This window comes from Anabas testudineus, chromosome 9, assembly GCF_900324465.2.
Source record: "Anabas testudineus chromosome 9, fAnaTes1.2, whole genome shotgun sequence".
NCBI lineage: Eukaryota > Metazoa > Chordata > Actinopteri > Anabantiformes > Anabantidae > Anabas > Anabas testudineus.
The window spans coordinates 7,032,800-7,049,328 of record NC_046618.1 but is presented as its reverse complement, the minus strand read 5'-3'; the positions used below and the strand labels follow the sequence as shown (position 1 = coordinate 7,049,328).

General features: G+C 43.3%; 1 protein-coding gene across 5 annotated transcripts in view; it reads left to right on the top strand.

Moving 5' to 3' along the window:
• pbx3b (pre-B-cell leukemia homeobox 3b) overlaps positions 1 to 16,529 on the top strand; it is a 54,893-nt gene that overhangs the window by 25,864 nt on the left and 12,500 nt on the right. The window lies entirely within an intron of this gene.

Genomic DNA, 16,529 nt, shown 5'->3' with positions numbered 1-16,529 from the left:
AGAGCAGAATTAGCCACTGCTTATGCTTATCCCTCACTCAGCCTCATTAACATCCATTATCTCATGTTTCGAGCCACCACACTGTTTTATCTAATGTTACTGTTTACAGGATATTTCACAGACACTTTTCCCTGCTCGCTTCAAGTCCCGGAAAACACTGCGGGAGCATCTGAATGGAGCTGAGACGAATAAAGCATGTGAATTGATTCCTTCATCACCTGGATAGGTTGTTGATTTTGAGGAGACTTATCGCTGTTTTCCTAAGTGTGGCATGGAGATTTGCTGGAGGGCTGAGTGATCGATTCAACAGCCTGGAGCATCCTAGTGTGTTTATACATGGCTTGTATGGCAGCTTTCATAAGACATTTACCCCATGATTTGCGATGAGCTTATGTGTGAATAATTAATGGCAATTAATCCTTAATTACAGTAATTAGGCAAGTCACAGGAAATTAGGCTGCAGCTGGAGAAGCCCGTGCCTAGGAAAGGGAGGACTGGGGCTGGGAGAACGTGCCATTTAGTGACAGTGGAGCCATGGTACAGTGATTGTGTGGCAGGCCTGCACCAGTGTGCCGGCTTGCCAGCAGAGATAAGAGTATAGGAAGATGCACAGATGCTGCTGGCCAGTGAGCCAGGAACCGCAAAGCAATCACAAACACAGAGCACCAACGCACATAATAAAACCCACCTATAAAACTCCCAGCAAGGTGACCTTTGACCTCAGCAGTACTTAGATTTCTTAGTTTGCTCAAAATTACACGCTAAGAGGTGATGAACCACTTGAACAGGTTGTGACTGATGAGCTAATAGTAATTGGTTAACGCTACCCATTGTGCTCCTTTTTTCTCACTTTTATAAAACTAGATTTACCACTTATTGAGGCCCCCGAGGCTGCAGACGTTAGCACCCAGTGTGCTGTTAAGACCAAGTTTATGAGTCTGCCGTGGCTGGAAGGAGAGAGAGTCCAAGAAATATTTATTTGTACCTCTAATAAAACAATTAGCTCACTTAGAATTATTAAAGGAAACTACAGCAGGCAGAGTTGTTTGCTTGCTGATTTCATTGTTTGGTAATGGTGGAAGAGATTAGGTGGATCTGTCCTGGGTAAAGACAGAAAAGAAGAATAGGGACGAGCTCTCTGTGTCTCGCTCGGAACTCATTTGTGCTTTTCCATGCTTGCCTTGATGAATTTCCGCTTCTTTCTGCTCCTGTTGCTTTCAATTACACTCTTATTCACAATCCTAATTGATATGCCAGTCTCAGTAGATGAACCATGGACTTTTTACAGTCCATTTTTCTATTCTTAGACTAACGTTTCTATGGATAGACCAACTATGGACATCACAGATGTGAATTTTTGCATCTTTTGTTTTCTTCTGTTGTTATTTTACAGGTGTTTCTTAATTGAAAATATTTAAATATGATTCATTTTCATCTATCTGATTTATTCTCATATAGAACGTGAAAGATTACTATTTGGTGTAACTCGTTTGGACTTGGACTGGTGGGCCCTCTAGCGTTACGGGCTCTCACAGTCGTCGTCTCCTTCCATGCATCGCGTTCTTTTCCTTTCTTTTTTTTCACAGAAGGACTTATAAGCTAACAGGGAATGTAAGTGAGTTGAGGAGGCATCCAACTGTGATATTACATTAACCCATAGTGCTTGGCCATGTCTGTCAGTGACTGCAGAATAAAGAGAACATGCTCTGCTCTACTCTTTAGCCTTCACAAGTGCTATTAGAAATAATGAGGATTTATAGTAAGATAAAAGACGCTCTCCTTGCTCCTGAATTCTGAATAGCTGGTCATATTCCACCACCAAAAACCAAATAAGACTCATTGGTGATTCATGCGCAGCCATAGTAATATGATTAGTGCATGCATTGTATCAGTGCATCATTTCACTTGTATTCCTACAACAAGGAGGATGTTTAAGACTCGATATGAGCTCATGTTGTTTATGCAATAAAATCTTTTAATCAGTTCTCATGTTATGTTGCTCAGCCATTCACTAAGGAATTGTTGTTTTCTGTTGTTGCACTCACGGGCCCCTAGTTTGTCCTTTATGGAGAACTCAGACATGAAGCACTTGTTGGGTAACAATGCCTAAACACCAGCAAGGCTCCTCACTAGAATGGTGACAAGGTCAGCATGTTTCACGGGGCCCCGCACATACTTCCCTCTCTATAAGTAATATAAATGAGGTTGCGTTAACGATAAACTCACAGCATGTTGCCTGTAAGCGAAAGGGTAACTGTGAATGGGCAACACCTCCAAATCTCTTCTTAAGCACGTCCGACTGAATATGGGCGTCAAAGCCACCTACTTGAATCACTTCTCTCTTCTTTTTACAGAATTAAGCAAATCCCAGTCATTTCACAGAAATGCTGCCAAACATGCTCAAATTTATATACAGAAAATGTTGGGATTTCCTTTGTGATGTGTGTGATAGACACTCACCATTAGCATGTAGCCACGAGCTCAACTAAATTTGTCGACTGTACATTTTTAAGTGGGAGCAGCAGAGTTTGTGTTGTTAGGGGCATTCTTGTATCTGCAGTGGTGTTTACTCACATTGGCAATTAATTATTAATGCAGAAGCACTGAGAGGTTACAGCGATATGGCGCTCAGGCTTTCCAAGCACTGTCTATATATGAACAGTCAACATAGTGAGAGCTTCAAAGGAACCCTCTGAAATGTTTCAGACTCTCTTGGAGAAAGCTTATTACAGTTGAAATGTTTTTCTAGCAGCCCCAGATATTCTTTGTGAATGCTATTGCCTGGAAAATATGGGGTATTTTTGTTTGTCTATATCAAGAGACATGTAAACAAAGAGGCAGTCAGCACTTGCAGCTTACTTGGCGTGAGTATAGCAGTTCACAAGCAAGAACTTGTTTGTGCAAAAAAAAGTTGTTTTGCAAAAAACTGTGAAGATTCGACAAAGAGCAAAGATGTGGGATTCCATTTACTAGCCCAAAAATATAATTAAAACACACACACACACACACAAACACATAGCTCATCACACGTAGCATGTGCAAAGTGCAAGGCTAATCAATTTCTCCCATTAATTTCAGAGATCATATGTCCAAGTAGGCGCAGACGGTGAGGGTTTTAATAATGAGTTCAGAGATAAACATCAATTGGCAATCTGCTCTTTTTGAGGCATCTTTGGTGCCTGCAGAGCCCCACTGATGACACCTCTGTGGATCTGCTAATGGAGGAGGACCTGTAAGGCTATCCCCTGGCCTTCGTCTGACCCCTCAGTGGAGCAGAATTCTTCAGATGTTTGCAGGATCAAGTCACTTAATCCGTAGCACAGACTCGAGCCAGAAAAAAAAAGAGGACAGGGAAAGCATGGGAGAGAGGGAGGAGGGAGGGAAAGGGTAGGAGACAAGCGCCTCACTCAGTCTGAAGGCAGAGCATTCAGCACGCAGGGTAAAGAACTGCAAATGTCTGTCTGTTCTGTTATGCACCATTGTTTTATACGGAGCTGGAAATAGTCAGAAACGGCGTAGCAGCAGAGCTCTGGCAGGCGGTGCATTTTATTACTGCTAGACCATAGACTTAGACATTAGTGAATATGGCTCATTAAATGGCATGGAATGTTACCATTTTACATAATTCCCCCTGTATTGTTGTTGTAAATGAAATCCTGCTTCTGTCTCTGACTGCACTCCAGTCACTCAACAGCCATTACAGCTCTCCCATCAGGCCGTAGCACTCCTTGGAAGCAGCTATCTATAATTTCAGGTCTGTGTCACACACAAAAAGCATGCCCTGCAAGCCTAAGGGTTTGGCGTGGTTGATGTGGGAAGGATATGGGGCAAAAGGAGAAAATCTGAAGAACTATTTGAGAATTAGGCAATGATATATTCAAATGGTTAGAGAGACTAGGGTGGGCAACAAATATAAATAATGTATGTGGCAGGGCTCCTAAACATAAGCTGGAATTTGCTGCCGTACTTTTTGTTCTCAATCACCTTGATGAAACAATCCCGAAGGAATGGCTATGTGAATGAGACCACTGACAAGCTGATTTTCCACCCCTGGCACGAGGCTGCTTTCTCCACTTAATGTTCTCAGATAAAGTGTAGCACAGAAGTAAACTAGAAGAGCCTCCACTCCTGACACATGTGACAGTATTTGCATCAATTATGCAGTCTACGGCTGCGGCAGGAGGGAGCGGGAGAAAGGGGAGGAGATAGGAGAGAAAAGGGTTTGTGACAAGACGCAGAGGCAGAAATGAGAATTTCTCTTTAAAATGCAGCCTTTAGAAAATAACATTCAAGATCATTTACATGAAAGCGGTCGCAGTGGTGAACTCGACAAAGCAGCAACAAAGTCTGCCAAGCGTTTTGAAACTAAAGATTTTGGCAAACAGAGTACAGTATAATGGCGAGTTCTTTGTCTCCTCGGCATCCCCTGCACTGTGAATATCTACCTTGAAGAGTAGTGGAGGAGACAGTGAAATGAGGAGCAAGACTGGGTTAGAGTTGAGAGGGCGGCTTGAGCCCCTTATTGCTAAATTCAACCAAAAGAGAAGCCAAATAAGTCAAATAAGCAAGGCTCTGTTCCTTTCTTTGTAGCAAGAATAAGGTTCCACTTTAAAAAACCCTCTAAAATGAGACAGTTTAGCAAACACAGTGTCCAGATGCACCAAGCAAAGCATTTATATTTGTCTGAATCACGTGCTGGGATTGGATTTGACTATTTCATATTGTGCAGGATAACGACAACCTGCAGAAATGTGTGTGACAAACAATATTAGCAAACCCATGAGGTTGTGATTCCCTTAAAACCACGGTACCAGGGGGAGATGCCTGCTTATTGGCAGAGGGAATAACTTTTAAACCGTGTCCCAGTTTCAACAGACTCCAGCACAGCATTTTATTTCACTGTGTCCAACCCTATTTCACATCCCAGTTAAGTACACTTACAAATCTGCTGTGCCATGGTTTCTAACCTCTCATACACATGTGAATCCACGCTAGCACACACACACGAATACACACACACACACACACACAGAGTCACATCACTAGGCCTGTCACTGCCTTTTATCCATCGTCAACCTTCAGCTGTATGGTTTATCCGTAGTGACACTATAGCAAAGTGCTTGACTGCTTTTTGCCAACAGACTGCAACACTTTAACTGTACTTAGTCATGCATCATTATGGCAGACTCAAAGCGGTGTGTCTGGGAGCGCCTGCAGATGGTGGAGGCTGAACCATTTGGAAAGGAAAGCTCTGTGACAATGATGCTTATTGCATGAGTAAGTGTGTATGGACACAGGAGTGTACTAGTGGCAAATGGAAAACAAGTGTATTATAAAAGGTGTAATGCTGCTAATTCAACAGGCTTTAGAAAACAGTCCGTGGGCAGTGTCTGTTCGTGAGATATGATATATGAAATCTACATGCAAGTCTTTGTTAGAAGGAGTCTTTTTATGTGTGTATTGATCAGTCATTGTTTACCCCAATCGATGTTGACTTGGTGAAATGAGTCCTCCTCCCCGTTCTTTACAGAGATTTAACCCTGCATGGTATTTTACGGCTTTGTTCTCAACTTCAAACCTTCCTTCAGCTCAAAATGTGATACTGTCACTTGTCACTTTCTCTTTATTTCAACAGATGACAGAGCTTTTACATTCGGTATTCTGCTCCACAAATGGGTATTTTCAACAGATCTCTCCTGCTATTGAAAGATAAATGTTAACTTCTTTCAATGGAAACCTCATTCAAGGTTCATACAAAGCTGGCTTCTTTATTCTTTAAGGAAATGAAGAAACCATTAGTGGAATATTCACTCATGGAGAAAGAGAATCTTATCTTTATTCCGCATGACCATGCAGAGCCATATTCCTTTTGACATCATTATGTAAAACCAATTTCTCTTTCATATCATTTCTGCTGTGCTGCGTTACCACATCTATACACTCACTGTTCTTTATTACAAAGTAGGTGGCCTAGAGGAAAAGATATGCATTTGTTCCCTATGGCATAAAATATGCATATAGGTGCCTCATTTCATCTCCAATCTGTGTTATTCCTTTAAAGATTCAGCGCTGCCTGCAGTCTCTCTTTAATATTTAATTTGACAACTTTTTAATCTGTCTTTATGTAATGATGAAGTAATCGCCAGCTGTCACAAAAATGAATTATACAATGGGACTGAAGTGATTCGTAGGTTGTAGGCATGATTATTTATTTTGTTTGAGCTGTAAAGTGAGCTTGAGGGAAAGAACATTCATTTCGCACATTAATTTATCTTCCATCTTTATTCATCTTTTGGGCCCCCCACAAAAAAGCACAGGTATGTGTAACATTCATATATCATTAATGCTTTGTTTACCATCTTTTAGCTAGAAGGAAGTCAAAAAGCTCCACCTTGTTGGTAAGTAAAAGACCCGGTATTCAACTGTACTGTATATCCATGCTCTTTATTGCTTTTCCAAAGTCCTTCATTAGTGGCAACCACAGAGCAATGATAATTACTCCCAGTCTTTTCTGAGGTCTTTTGGTCTTTAATGGTCACAGATTATGCATCACGCTAGCTAAAGAGTTAGTGGGAATGTCTCACGAACACGTCTCAGGCAGGTGCTATGACACCCACAAGTCGAACATGCGTGCACGCTCTCGTCAGCCACAACGGAAACATTTTGAAAACAGAGCAAATAGATAATGGGACAGCTTGAAATGAATGTTGCAGCAGATAAATGATTGGTTCCGGCTACGTCTGTAGCTCCACCCCTGCTGGCCTCTCTGGCAATCTGGCCATGTTGGGCCCCCACTGTGGAACAGCATGGAGCTGGGAGTTGTGGTAGCCAGTCCCCCCATAGCCCCAGGCTGTCTCTACCTTTGGTATGCTACTCAAGGTTAAACAGATCCCAGTTGGGTGTTTAACAGTGTTGTGTTCGCTTCTGAATTACTTTTCTTCCTGCTTTTTTTTTCTGACACTATCTGCACTGTGGAGAGTGAACCTGTAGAACTGTCTGGAACAGTTCATCTTGGGAGCAGTTTTACATCAACAATGCCTACAACAATCCTAGGTCACTATTCCAGCTGTAATATTTCTACAGCGCACCTTTAAATCCCTACACCACTGTAATACTCTTATAAAGTAGCAGGGGTAAATGATTTGAACCATTTTACTGAGAGGATCTGCTGTTTGCCGTACACGTGCAGCTTTTGCTGACATTCATTTTGAAACCACTCGGAGCACTTGCGACTCCGAGTAACAATGCTGGGGGAAAAAGTGCCTGCTGAGCTCTACAGTGAATATACCTCTGACCCGCACCGAGGAAAGGGAGATTTATGAAATCCACATGTTTAATACATTTCATTTTGTCCAAGGGATTTGTATTGCTTACCACAGTATTTTAGGGTTGAAACATTCTGTAGAGTCACAGCTTGTATTGTCTGAGGAGAATAAACCCTGTCCTGTTCTGGCTGCTGAAGATTTGTTTTATAGCACCCCACTTTTCTTACACACGTCAGCCATGCACTGTCTGAGGTATTGCATTTTGTTGTGCTGAGGTGTTGGGTATACACGCCCTTAATCTTTAATGCATAATCCCTTGAAAATCCGCTACATAAATGAAAAAGATAACCCTCCTATCAGCGCAGTGACAGAAAATAAGATAGCTAGGTAATTTAATAAAGGATTGACGCCGGCCCTGGTGTGATATGGTGTGTGACCCCTGTGTATTCATTGTGTCGCACGGAGCAGGTGAGCCACTGAACGTAGAAGAGTAGTTCTTCTTATTCTTAAAAAAAAAAACATCCTGGGAGTTTAACATCTGTGGTGACAAACAGAATGCACCATATGGATTAAAGCGCAGGGAGGGTAGTCACTGAAATATTTGCTTTCCCAAAGTGTTGACACAGTATAAAAAAAGGAGAACCGTGGCTGCGCTTTCCCGCTGTAATCAGGTAGCAGTTATTGCAGTGAAGTGTTTGCCTACCTAATGGTGTTTCCATTTTGTGTGAGTCTGTGTCATCAGCTTCCCATTTGGAGCTGCCTCTTTCTCCAGTAAGTGCTGGCCTACCGAGGCTCGGTGTGCGCGCGTGTGTTTGTTCTGCCTGTGAGAATCAACAAAACAAAGACAAGCTGATCAACAGGGGGGAGAACAGGGAGCTCGTCGTGGTCAGTGGGAAGTGTTTAACTCGTTTAGCAGCTGACCACACCGCGTCGTAAATATTCCTGGTGGAGAACGCTCACTTCACATCTAAAAGTGTAATGCTGACAGATATAGCTTGTGACGAGTGATAGTCAGAATGTTTGAGCGCCCATAATATCGCTGTCAACCTCTGATGCCAGGCTGAAAATAAGTAGTTCACCTCTGTTTTCATTCACGAGAGTGCAGCAGACAGCACCGGCTTCTCCGCTCTATTTATTGACTTGTTTTACTAGCCTGAAACAGGGTGCTTTTATACGGGCCTGCTCAGTCTTAAGACTCTCTAGACATTTACATTATTCCTGACTGAGTTACACTCGTGTATAAAGGAGCACGTCCACAGGCGAGGTTAGATATATGCTCTCTCTTCACCTTTCTTTCTCTTTTATATTCATACACACTCGTGCAGCGTTTTATTGCCCCACCATTTTAGTTATTGTTACACTGTGTGCTTTTCCCATTACTGTTGCATTTCAGTGGCGCACACGTTTTGTATTTAGCCAAATTAATTGTCTTTTTTGTATCTCTTTTAAATGTATATAAATAAACTAGCATTCTGTTTCTCTGGCTTAATAAATTCAGTGTGAGTATTACATAAAATTCTTTTTTCTGAAGTTGATTCGCTGGTTTAAATGCACAGATTTCGCAAGGCTCTAAAAATCATCTTTCGCTGACTAATCTGCACAACTGCTGCTGAAGATAATGAATGCCAACACCAGAGACACAGCCGACACTATGATTCCCCCCACCCAGCCTAAACCTCCAGCAGTATTTACATGATATTTCATTTTAGAATAAACCTCTTTTCTCTCCCACTGTGAAGATATTGAACTCTTTCACACAGATGTCATCTTAACCAAAGCTTATTAAAAAGATGGACATCAAAGTTGTGGGTGCCCATTTATCTTATAGCACTCTAATTGGCCACCACAGGCAAGAGAACAACTAACTCCAAAATAGGAGGCGTCGAGTGGTTGGGCTAAAGAAGAGGATGTCTAAAGACCTCTCAGTGGATTCATTGCCAATAAATCCTCTAGAATGAAAGCAGGGATTTTCTAGGGGGTATGGAATTTTGCAAATACATTATAAAAACGTGATACGCTGACTTAACTGAGCACGTCTTGCCACAGGGTTTGGTTTCTTTGTTCTGATGTGTTTGTTTGTGTCCTGCGCCTGACCTGCAACTTCAATGTTTGCTTGACATCCTTGGAATTTTTTAACATCATGGCCGGCGACACGAGGCAGCACGCTCTGAAAAGGTCATACGGCGTGGTAGCCATGAGCGAACTGAGATTAAATTTTTTCCAACTCCATATAGTGTATTCTATTGTTATAAATTAACTATTTGCCACTATGAATGAAACTGATTCTTTAGCCAGAGTCAGTGCTACTCCATCAAACACCACCACACACAGGCCTGGGGTGAATAATGTATTATGTTTTCCACTCAAGTGGGCAATAAAAACACAAAAACAAAGTCATTAATTGCCCACATACAGTAACCAAATGCCATCAAGAGCCTGTGCTCTCATTAACCTGGCACCTAATTATCTGCCTCCAGTCTGAGTCCTGACAAGCCCCACCGTCTGAACCCTCAGCTTGCTTGTGTTGTGTTGTGTTGTGTCAGCACCACAACCACAGCCAAGGCACCATTAGGTACAGAGAAGACAAAAGCTTCTTGCAGCAAAGGTTCCCTCTGCATGCGCCGCCACAATGTTCCTCCTGTTAATGCCTTCCCTTCCAATTAAATCTGCAACTGTTAATTATTGTAATTATGAGAGCGAGCTCCCAGCTTTACTCTCTCTCCCCCCCCCCTCCTCCTCCTCCCTCCCAGCTCCTCACTTGCCGGTGTGCGGAGATGCTACGGGAGCTGTTGTGTTGCTTCAGTGGCGCCTTGTCTGTGCTCCAGTGAAGTCCTAGCAGGGAATTGGATGCAGAGGGGTACTTGGTACACATGACAGAGGTGACATGAGGGAATTGCACAGTTCATCTTGGATAACTGGGCGAGCACAGCCAATGGCCACGCCTCCAGTCTAACTCATTAAATGGTGTGTAAAGTACATGCTGGGAATAATTAGCACCAAATAACCTTTTTGCTGCCTTGTTCGCAGAGAATTGCACAAAAAAAAAAAGAAAAAAAGAAGGTGGACTATCATCTGAAGGTGTACAATAAAACTATTCAGCTGGTCAAATGAAATGAGGGAGATGATATTCTCCCAGCAATCATTTGCTTTGAAAACTGCAGTTATTTCACTCCTTTCTTATGGTAATGTGAAACTCCATTCTGGCCGTGTACTTTGTGAGACACTGGCGATGGATCCGAAGTGATGTGTTGAGTATAAGGCGAGCTGAAAAAGAGTGGATGGCAGGCCGGCTGCCTGTTAAGTCTCTGCGTGTCTCAACATCCTCTTTGGCCTGCTTCTGTCACAAGCTGTTGTTTGGCCTGGACCTGATCTGCCCGGCTACCCCGTGCACTGCTCTCTGCAAAACTAGGAGCAACCTGCAACATTACACTGAGGATGCTTCATGAAACAATGCCCTTGTTCAGGTGCATGCAACCTAAGACACTGGAAGCGGATGTGTTTTTGTGAGCTTTATCAGTCCAAACTGAGAGATGCACCGAGAATCGGCACGTCAGCCGCAGTCTTATTCTCGTGTCATAACCTCAGTTGCCTCGTAGCAGAGTCCTTACACGCTAGCACAGCTAGCAAAAGATTCTGGCTTTACGATTTGGAGCTGAATTCTCTTCTATAAAAGACACTGAAGGAAAGAGCAGCTCCTTCTGCTTCAGGCAATGCAGCCTTTTCGTGGATACACTGCAAAATCTAAATGATGGACTGTCAACTCTCTTGCAGAAATGCCACTGCAAAGAATAATCTCTTTGGCAGTAGATCATGGCTGGCTGTATGCTACCAATGCCGTTTCTTTGTTTATGCGAGCATGTGTAGCCTTCACACGCACATATGCGGAGTGTGTGCACGTGCACAAACGTATACACAAACACATGCATGCACGCTCGCACAAAAAACACACACAAACACAGAGCGCATACACACAATGCTTCAAGCCTAAACTGTTTCTTTGGAAGCATACAGTGAAATATATGGGATTAATAACGTGAATAGCATTAGTTTTTTCACCTCTAGCCTTTAAAATAATGCATGCTTTCTCTATGTCTGGATGAGGTTCTGCCTGTGTATTTGCCTGGTTATCTGTGTGTACAAGACCTGCTGTGTGACCTGGTTTCATGCAATCTCCATCTTCTAATTAGGAGGTTGCAGAAAGGCTGGAACGAGAGGAGGAGTGATTAGTTGCCTTTGGGTATTTCATAAGTGGCTTTCAGTGCCACATTTGCATTATTTGCTTGGGGTCTGAATAACAAATCAGCCTACCTTTGCAGCAAATTGATGCTAGCAGCTAAAGACCATCAATACATGAAATATAAAATGAAACTGAAGAAAAGAAATAAGGAAACATGCTAACACAATATAGGGAGACATAATGAAAAATGGAATGGAAACACAAGATACAATAGCCGTGAGTCTATTCACAGCACTGCCACTAAAATACTGTCTGTCTGATGTGACTTGTCAAATAAGTATATTATCCATTATGTCCATCACCCTGTCCAGTGGGACATCAGTCTAAAGAAGCGAGTCTCAGTGATCTGGGCTCATTCTGTGACTAGCAGACCATGTGAACCATGTGAGCCCTATGCTGGTGCCCCATGCTGTATGTGTCCTGTAGGGTCAGTCAGTGTGCTGATCTGTAGCGGAGGTCCTGTCCACTCATTTGGCCAGTCTCCCCAACCGCTGTGTGCGGCCGCCACCGCCAGGCCTGGTCAGCCATCACTACACCACTTGGCCATTTGCCCACATTGAGTCTTAGAGGGCAGGAAACAAAGCGGGCACTCACACGTCCACATATGAACACACATCACACGCACATGCACACACGATCACACAGCGAGTGACAGTGGCTCTTGTTTACCCAGCCCTCCCACCCTCCCTCAGTCTCCTTTCATCCTCTCCCTCTAGTCTGTCATGTTGTGTGTCACTTCCCACAAATGTCAGTGCCACCGTGGGACAGTGATTAATTTTGGTGTGCTTGGCAAAATGTCGTCAAGATGTTTGTTTGGGTTGTCTTTTCCCACCCCCTTGCCCACCCCCGCTCCCCACATGTCTTGGAGTCGTGGGTCGAGAGTGGCAAGAGCCCCCCACCCCACACATACACACACACACACACCCCTCACACCCCCGTCCCCTGCTGTCACAGCATCTTCTTTTGGGAGAGATGAGAGCATCGTCATCATCATCGGGGGACAAAGGCTACCTGAACTGACAGAGATCTTCTTTTCTGACCAGAGCGTTCACGTTTTGTCACTACCCACCACCACCTCCGTGCGCTGTCTGTTTAGTGTGTGCTGGTGCTGTATGATGGGAGAAGTCTTGACCCAGCACTGGGGGGCTGTAACACTTCACTGTCAGCGCGGCTGATTAGCTTATCACTCACCGCACTGGGAGGAAATACATCATCATTCTAGACAGGGATTCCCTGGTTTAGGGCCCATTCCCTTTCTCCTTTTACACCGCATTTAATCACCAGACTCTATGTCCCCTCCAGTATTTCAGCCTTACCTTCAAAGCCAATCCGCAGTGTGTTTTCTTTGTTTCTTTCTTTCAGGTGTGTTTTAATTAAATGAGAATATCAAGTATGTTAAAGTACCTTCCTACTTTCTTGTTTTTTTGTAAGGAGTATCAGTGTCAGCTCAACCAACAAAGAAAACAAAACACAAAGTGGGAAATGTGCTTTGGCTTCCCCACAGTGTGGTATCAGGTATGGTAATTACTCTGCCATTAACATTGGGAATAGTTAATGTGTATTAATGTGTTAATGGCATGTTAATTACTGTACATGCTAAAGAGAGCCCGCAGGCATTCTCTCAGATTCTTTGTGCCATGTGGATGTAGGCCAAGCTTAAAAAAGCCTTTAAGAACGTCGATGAAAGAGGATCCTTATGTTTCATTTGTCAGAACAAAAGATTTTCAATGGTAATTTGATCCAGCTCTCTGCTTCTGGAGCTGAAAGTCACTGATCCAGGCGCCACGACAAAGCAGATGATATGAAGTCAAAGAAGACGTGGAACGCGGCTGTAGTGACACTGGCCTCTTTGTGAAATGGATACTCTAAGCCCTCTGTAGTCTCTAGTGTTTTGCTTTGGCAGCGGGTTTTAATAACACGGTGGATTAGAAGATTTGGATCCTGAGTGCCAAGTCTGAATTAAAGCTCACCTTGGACGAGCCTGTGTAACAGACTAGATACCAAAGTCCTGCTCCTCCTCCTCCTCCTCTGAGCCGCCTCTCGGCTCACACCGCCACAGCTTTAAGAGAGATGACCTTTGCAAATATTGACAGAAAATAAATTCTGTTTCGATTAGTTAGCTTTGGGAGACCTTTGCGGATCAATGCAATTAGATGAACAGTGTGTCAATATGTGGCTGGAGCCGTTCACTAGAGGCACCGGGTAGGAGAGGAGCTGCAGGAGGTCAGGGTTACTTGTAATGAACAGGATGTTTTGGAAACAGTGGTGGAAGGAACAGAGTTGCATTGTGCACCGTCAAACAGTGGCAAGAACCTCTTTTTACTGCATCACACTCTGCTTGCAGCATCAAACGTTTCACTATCTCACAAAAAAAAAAAAAAAATCTCTGGCTTTATCTGCAAAAAGCACAGCCCATGTAGTGTACTGTGTGACGTCTGACAGTGCCGTGAGTGCAGCAGAATAAGGTGGAGAAGCCTGCAGCCACCTCTTCCCTCGTCAGCAGGCCACATTAACCCAGCAGGGCTCTGCCTTTATGGCTCTCCTGCTCACACTTCAGTGATGAGAGTAAACAAGCAGTGGGGCAAAGGTCAGCTAAGCCCACAGAATAAAAGAGGGCACAGGGGGGAAAAGAGGTGGGAGGAAAGGAGAGCGGCCCGAGGCAGTGCTCAGATCACTGTCAGGACTTCAAGCAGGGGATGATGTACGAGACAACAGCTCCGAACCGGAAATGATTATAAACAGAGAACATAGGAGAGTATATGAGAGAAAATGGCTGCATTGTCTTTATCTGTCAAATTTGTTACTTGCACGGATCTGATACTGACGGTGAAACCTGTAAAAAATGAAAAGGAGAACCACCCCTGACTGATAGGGATGGATTAATCACAGTGTCTCCTTTTGTCTCAGCCACAGAGGAGAAATGAGGAACAATCATACAGGCAACTGCCTTTTCCCGAGCTGCTCCACCTGTATTGTTGAATGACAAATGAAGCCGATTATGGACATGTTATATTATTAATACCATTTAAATTTTTTTTTCTTTTAGATCATTAAATGCATTCTGGTAATTAACTGAGCTGCAACACCGGAGCTTCAGTATGTGAAATAACTCGACCCTGTATAGATTTTTCATTCTCCAGTTCCTACTGTAGTTGCTCGCAGGCTTTACCAAGGTGACACGACTTCTGCACTTTTTCTTTGCACTAAGATTAATCCCACTTTGACTGTGGAGGTGGATTAGAGCTAAACTCGGTTGCCCAAACTTGTTTTAATACCCATATCATCAGACAAAAACAGGATAAAGATTTGAGCATCCAAAGCAGCATTGCAGTGCTAGAATGTGACTGTGGCTTTGCAAGTTACTATACAGATTTGTCAACCACACAGCAAATTAAAGATATTATCTTGCCCGAGCCTATTTTGTGGAAGTTGTGTGATGATGCTGAGCTTAGACAGTGAATCCACAATGTTTAGCTCTTCCAACAAAGGTGCACAGAAAGACACGGCAAGACAAAGATACAATAAACCTGTTTTCGATTTTTTTTTTCTGTAGGCTATGTTTTCTTATTTTCTTTTAATGTTTTGTATTTATGTGCTTGAGACCGACGCATCATACCTCCCAACGTGTGTGTTATGAATGACCAGCTAGAGAGGCTGTGGCACAAATACACCCTGGTGGACTCCTGCAGGGCCGTCTGCCTCTCAGCGCAGCACAGTAATCATTTTTATCCTGCTGATTTCCAAAATAGAAATGGACACGTATGATAAAAATGTCACGGCCACTCCACATGTCAGTGGACTAACAGGATTACATGTCACTTTCTAATGTCTCGCTCTGTTTTCCTTTGCCGTGAATAGCCACATTATTACACACAGGAACTCTGTGGTAATATATGGTAAGAGACAAGTAGCTCTTTATGGCCTGTGATTATTTAGTTTGAATGAAACCAGTGATTTATGCCCATTTAGCTCAAAAGCCCTGTAAATTCCCTCAGCTGCATTTCCCCTGGATATAGAGTGAGTGGAGTGAAAGTGACAACTGGGTTTGGTGTGGAAATGTACGTTGCGTCCCAGAGTTATATTTAATATACCTGACATGAAAAACGTGCCTACCTACTTACCACCTCCCGCAGCACAAAGGAGTGTGCAGCCTGCTGAGCTTGTTGAATCAGAAGGTGGGAGTAAATAGTGAATTAGGAAAATATGAACTGCAGTAGAAGACAAACCACCAGGCAGGCATCTGGTCGGTCAACATTTGAGTCATGTGCCGTTTTGTTTCATGCTGCACAAACTGGAATAGAAACAGTCAAGCCTGTCCACAACGAGGGCTCTGGGTGGAGTTGTGCAGATGCAGTGTGATGTGGATGAGGGTTAGTGGAGCAGTGGCATATTGTCCACATGGATGGCTTGGCTCTGCAAGCCTGATGGAGCCTTGTCCAGCATCTCAATGTCTCCAACACAAATAGCCACATTCATCCGCTCCTCTCACACCATTACACCTAAAAGACTCAAAGCCAGCCAATCCATAAATAGAGGCAAATTTGTTTTTCAGTGGCACTGCAGTCGAACAAAACACCAACACAACCAGAGACAAAAAACATCAGAGGTGTGGTTACAATATGATGTGTGTCGTTTTTTTGTTTTTTTTTTGTCTGGGTATTTGTGCATAAGGAAAGAGGAAAAAAGAGCAAGGAGAGTGTTTTCTCTCTACCGTTTACTGCTCTGGATGGTGTGCAGGGTCAGTCGGTCAAAGCGTGGTGAAGGGGCTTCTCTGATTGCATGCCTACTGGCTGACACAATAGAGCCTCTAATCTTCTTATTTAGAATCCAGAGGCTGGCCATATCTTAATGAAGCTGTAATGAGCTGTTGAAAATCCCTGAATTGCGGGAGGGATTATTGAATTGAAACAACTCTGGTAATCATAACGTTCGAGTAGCCACTCAGTATTTACTGCCCATTGAGCCACATTTTTATCCACTTATTAGTCTGGATTGCCCAGGCTTGTTTTTGTTGTAATTTTGACCCG